We start from the raw sequence: 6,390 nt of genomic DNA, 5'->3' as shown, positions 1-6,390 counted from the left end.
CTTCATACCTCTGATGTCTGAATAATGTTGGCAGTGTGATAGGCTCTAGGTTCAGATCCTGACACAGAGAGTTTTGTCCAAAAAAGACTTTCAAAATCAAACAAGTAAAAACTGTTATCATTGGTTACATTTTTAAAAAGAGATGAACCAACACATGAATTTCTGTGTGGAAAACAAACTCCACCATGTAAAATAACACAGGAATAAAAAAAATGAGTAAGTGTATGCCCACATCTACCAGTGGGAATTTCACCCCCTAATTCTCTTAAAGAGATGCCACATGGTGGCTGTATAATTTCAACAACACCTTTCTTGTCATTTAATTTGACAATATATAATTCATTTGACATGGAAAAACATGACAAATTGAGACCACCCCAAACAAACAAACAATTTTGAGGTGAAATATAAAAACCAGCACTTGACTGCAAGTGTGGAAATTGACCTGAAAGTTTAATTTCAGACATGAAATCAATATTGACATCATTGTCATCTACAGCAAAAGATAATTTATACAATTTGTTTGACATGCTCCAGGTGCTCTCTTGCCCTCGTCTGGCACCACCAAAATATAAATATGTATAACTATTGATAGGTAATGAAACATGTCCTTCTGGTGGAAAATAATCAAACTCATCAGAAGCTGCACTTTTTCTTGTAATTCTCCTCAAGGGATTCGTTGAATGGGATTTAAAAGGCAAAGCACGGAATTGTTTGTAAATACTCATCATGCACAGGAAAATATGAATGAAATTGAAAGCTCTTCAAAATGGAATAAACAAACAGGAAAAAGAACAGATTTAGCTACCTAGGGGCCCATCATCAAGAGTATACATGCATAAATACTGTAATAAGAGAATATGTATATGTACTTGCAGTTGCATATACATTTGAAGTATACATTTTAAAATTTTTACTGAGAAGTAAATTAATAAAATGGAGATCAGGACTGCTAAATGTGAAAATTGCATCTCACCTACATGTAGATTGATTTAAGGAGTTCCTTCTTCATACAAATAGAAAAAATGCGATATTTTCTACAACAAAAAAAGTAAATATAAGAACAGATATCAAATGTAAATCCCCTCTGCATATAGACTAGCTACAGCTACATCTATGCACGTTCATTTTCATGAATTCTTGCACATTATTACACTTATAATTTGTGACACTGTATTACACAATCTCCTCTAAAACTAATATATCATCAATAAGTTTTAAAATAATCGTCAAATACAGCTTACCTTGTCTGTAGAGGGCTCGAGAGAATAGCGCGCGGCTATAGCGAAAGTAGGGCTCGACGTTCTCATAAACCGGAAATGTAGGAATTGTCGTTCTTGCAACCGGAAATACGGTAAAGGTTATTGCCCCTACGCACGAGTTATCGTTCTTTGCAGGCGACGGCTTATATAACGGAAGTTTGATAGTGTAAGAATTAATTTGCATATTTTAAAACATGAATTACAATATGAACCTGAACACAAATAAACATTAACGAGCAAAGAGGAGAAAAGTCCGTATTGTATCAATATTCTCTTTTTCTGCCCTCTTTTTCTGTCTATATTTTCACAATACATTTTGGGTGGGTTTTTTTCCAACTAACTATCAATTAAATTTCCTCTCCGTCAAAAGTTGAGTTCCCCTGGTCCTTTCCACCTCCTTCTCAGGAAATGATGGATTATTAAGCTTCTTTTTTCTTTCCTTTCCTTCTCAGGAAATTATGGATTATTAAGCTTCTTTTCCCCCCCGATATGCCGTCAGGATTTCTGTTCATGTTTTTCTGATTTCTAACCATTCTGAAAAGTTCAAGTGAATGTACATTCAATTTCAAGCGCATTTTTTCTCTCTATGCGTTAGAAATAGTAATTATTACAAAAAGCAAATAATGTAGAGGAATTGACCAACTGTTCAATAATAATAGCACTAAATCCAATGAGAGATTAAATTTAAATATCTGAACAGATACATCACGTACTACAAACAGATATGATACCTTCAATATTAGATGGTTGCAATGTACCAAATGATCTTCTATCATCTTAATTCTTTATGATGATATTAATAATAAAGACAAAGTTTATCATATTCATTGCTTTTACAAAGATGAATTTTCAAAAAATTCATGAAAAAAATTCTTTTTACCATCTGTTGAGTTTTAAAGTTTTAAAATTGTGTTTGTGTTGTCATTTGTTGAATCGGATACAGCATACTGTCACTAAATTGAAGTTCAGAATGAAAACGAACCTTTGATATCCATATTACAGCCATGAAAAGAACAATGGTAACATATCTGTTTTAATGTATCTGTTGGTTAATCATGTTTTTCTGGGAAAAAAATCATTATCCATCATGGAGAATAGATGTCGGTGTAAAATGCATATACCTGCATAATCATCATGTAATCAATTTTGTTGTACCCTTCTTCTGAAGCTGGATAGGCGGTAGCGTATCTGGTGCAAATGCGCGTCCAATGCTGACTTTTAGTCTTTCATGTGGATTATTTATTATATCCTTTTTCATGGTGCAAAATGTTTAAAACTAATGTTGTATCTAATGAACATGCTATTCACCTTGATATCAAAAATTAAGTAAAACACTTTATTTTTTTTGGTTTTTGTAGTCAGGTTCAAAAATCTGTAACGTACCAGGTGTTCGCAGTCCAACGGACATTGGTTTCAGAACATTTTTTTCCGTTAGAATATAATTTCTTTGAAAAATTCAATGTTACTTACTAGAAATTAGACTTGTTACCTACAAAGAAGAACCCGAAATCATAAAAATTGTTAAAATTGCCAGATCGTAATAACTGACACGGTGATTTTGCTTAATTTTCACATCATAGGAGTGCAGTACTCGGAGCAATGCATGATTCATCTTCGCAAGCCGTGCATGATTATGATACTATTATTATAGAATATATGTTTAAAATACACGATTTTATTAACTAAATTAAGCATTAAATGAATATTTGAGGGCCGCAGACACATAAAATATCGAATTTACGAATTTAACACTTTAATAGAGAATGTACCATATACACTATTGTCCCATTTCAGGTAGCTGAATTAGGCTTATATAAAGTCTACAAACTGGAATACATATCACATTTCAGTAGAATGTTTGAAAAAATGAATGATGTGAATTTTTTTAGTGCTGGAATAGACAACTATTGTTCTGTGGTTGATTTCTTTTTTAGTAAATTGACATTTGCAGTTTAATAGAAGAGAAAACAAAACATGTTGGATGTGTTGTCATTTGTGAATGCGATGGAAATTTTGAAGTTTAATGTGTTTGTCACTTATGTATATAATGTATGTGATTGAACTTCAGAAGTATAATATTGTCTTTTGTAACTTATTTTTGATTTTGTACAGACTGTAGAAAGGAAGATGAAAAAATGGAAAAAAAATAAAAAATGGAAAAAAAGAACAAAAAATGAAAGAAAAAAAAATGGAGAAAAGAAAAGAAAGATAACAAAAAATTAGCATGTTCAGTGTTCTTGCTGAAGTGTTCATACAACCATATATTTTAATGTGAAATGTGTTTGTTTAGTTTAGGGCTGAAACGATTCACAGAAATATCAATACTGTTCAACATGAATCCTCGATTCAATGTTTGATTCATTGCCTCGATTTTCAGTTTGATACGTTTATTACAAATGGGTTCAGTAAAATACATCAGGTTTGGCCTGTAATGATTAATTTTACCTACATGAGGGACACAATATCGTCAAATATCGTTCAGACTGTTGTTTGCCTTGAGTTTTACGAAAATGATAATAAAGTTAAACTACAGAGCCAACATGCATCTTATAGTTTGGCAATTTGGAAACATTTTGCTTTTAAAATTATGAATATGAATCTTGATATAAATTTTTCTTCAATGTTATCATTGGTTTCTTCTGTAAATTGCATCGTATTGAAAGAATGGAATTGTGGCAGAGGTATTGGTAATATGTATCATATCATGAAGGGGGCGTATCGTTTCAACCCTAATTTAGTTTTAGTGTGTTCAGAAGATAATTTTTGCATATTAGCAAAAACGCATATTTTTGAAATGTTTTTTTGTAAGAGCAATAAAATGTGCTATATTTTCTAACTTTTTTTAAATGTCATATTATTGGGTTAATGTATGTAGTTAGTAATTCGATATGAACTTTTCGATTTTCAAGTGTACAGGGAAAATCATCTTAAAAAAAATTTTGTGTACTATTTATTTGCATTCTTCAGTTTGTTGAAATGGAAGTATATACACTATTATCTCATTTCAGGGGGCTGAATTAGGCTTATAGAAAGTATACAAACTGGAATACATCATATTTCTGTACAATGATTGAAAATATGAGTGATGTGAAAATTTAGTGTTGAAATAGACAACTGTTGTTCGGTGGTTGCTTTCTTTTTTAGTAAATTGACTTTTGTTAGTTTAATAGGAGAGAAAGCAAACATGTTGGATAATGTGTTGTCATTTGTGAATGTTATGGAACTTCGGAAGTTTAAGAATTGTGGTTTTGAGAAGTGTTTATATTTTCTGTAAGGAACACAACTGCAGGGAAAGATGTTCATATGCTTGGAGATACTGACTGTGAATGAAATTTAACCAACTTTAAACCAAGAACATCGTCGTATTGTTTGAAAATCTGCTCTATGCTGAAAACTGTCAAATGATGGGACTATATATCTCCATTTCTTTAGTTATTTATTTACAAGAAGTAGAAAGGAGAGGAGGAAGAGACTAGAGAGTATATTCGTAACAGTGTTTCATTACGTACTGTTGCCACATTTTTACTAATATGTGAAGTGAGGTGTAGTGAGAAGTGAACTGTTGCCACATTCTTACTAATGTGAAGTGAGGTGTAGTGAGAACTGTTGCCACATTCTTACTAATGTGAAGTGAGGTGTAGTGAGAAGTGAACAATCCTTCGTTTTAAAATCGCGATTATGATGGAGAGAAGGAGGCAAAAGACTCGATCAATGTCCATGTGAAAGATCGAATATCTCGACAGATTACAATCAAGATATACCTTGTGTGTTAAAAAGAAAACATTTAATTTTGGAACTGTTTTGTGAATGTCGGATGAGTGTCTATCTCTCCGACGACTGTGAAGTGGATGTACATTTTGCTGATGGGGGAAAAGCTGGATGTAGTAAATTGGGACTGCAGTAGCCCTTTTGGTTCAAAGTAGCTGTTAGTTACTACCAGTTTGCATGTTGCCGTATGATTGTGTTGCAGTAGAAAAGACCAGATAATTTGGTGGATTGCATTCTCCAGCTTATTTTCCATGTCTCACTATACCTCAATGTGCACTGTGTTGGCATTGTGTGGACAAAAATATTCTGAAACATATTTCTGGAAAAAACAAGATTTTTGCTTAAGGAAAGGCCGTGCTTTTATGTATCCGGTTTTTAATTTTAAACACTGACTAGAAAGTTCCTGTTATAACTTCTTTGTCTGATGTGTGTAGTTTACGAAAACTGTATGATTTAGCATTCATGTGAATCTTAGATATATCTACCATGAATTATTATAGTTTCAAGTCCTCACTAGCTCCAATGGTACAAAGCCATGTAATATCTACACTGATCTCTAAAAGGCTCATAGCTTACAATCTAAGCCTGAACAAGTTAAAAAATCATACCTAGGCGTGACCCTCACAGTGGAATTAAAACTTTTAGTGAGTTTGTGTTTGCATGGTTAAAAAAACCCATAATTACAAAGTCTCAAAAAATCAATAACAAAGTTGTTGAATATTTGAATTCTTCTTCATAAGTACTTTCAAGAAACAAAATTATTTATACATGAGCTGTAGTTGCTAGAATCTACATGTATGTTACACTACATTAATTTTTTCTGTTAGTATGAGATAGAGTGTATGTATTTCTATGTATGATGTGATTGATAGCAAAAAGAAAAAAAAGAGGGGGGGGGGTGTGAGAAAAAGGAAGGGGTGGAGTCCCTCCCCCCACTCCTTGTGTTCTAATTGTCTGGTAGGACAAAATTTTCAGTATGTTTTACACACACACACACATATATATATATATATATTGTTATATTCCGTTAATTTTGATTTTTAAGACTGTATTTGCTGTTACAATTATTCTTTGCACAACATTTTACTATTTTCAAAGCCTGCAAAGAATAATTGTAAAACTTAAATGGGGGTTTACGTATTCAAGAGACCATTTTGCAAAATATCTCTGGTCATGCAGCTATGGTAAAATATGTTTTTTTTTGTTAACCTTAGATATAATTCTAAATAATTTAATTCTTATTGTATCCTTGTCTCGGATTGGTCAAATTCCAATTGAGGAATGCAAGTTATTTTTGTATAACCTGGTTTGGTATGGGGACACACCCCCTTGACAACTAGATGTCGGAACTATTTTTTTC

The 6,390-nt window shown here is 32.4% G+C and overlaps 1 long non-coding RNA gene across 1 annotated transcript in view; it reads right to left on the bottom strand.

The window, feature by feature from the left end:
* The window catches only part of LOC130055087 (uncharacterized), a 5,624-nt gene extending 4,354 nt beyond the window's left edge, over window positions 1-1,270 (bottom strand). Inside the window, exons 1-2 of the long non-coding RNA XR_008803314.1 lie at window positions 1,245-1,270; window positions 977-1,037 (exon numbers count right to left, since the gene is read on the bottom strand). This is a non-coding gene — a long non-coding RNA (uncharacterized LOC130055087). The remainder of the gene's footprint in view (window positions 1-976; window positions 1,038-1,244) is intronic.
* Window positions 1,271-6,390: the final 5,120 nt, after the last annotated feature.

This window comes from Ostrea edulis, chromosome 1 (genome assembly GCF_947568905.1).
Source record: "Ostrea edulis chromosome 1, xbOstEdul1.1, whole genome shotgun sequence".
NCBI classification, from domain to species: Eukaryota; Metazoa; Mollusca; class Bivalvia; order Ostreida; family Ostreidae; genus Ostrea; species Ostrea edulis.
This window is presented reverse-complemented; position numbering and strand designations above follow the sequence as displayed.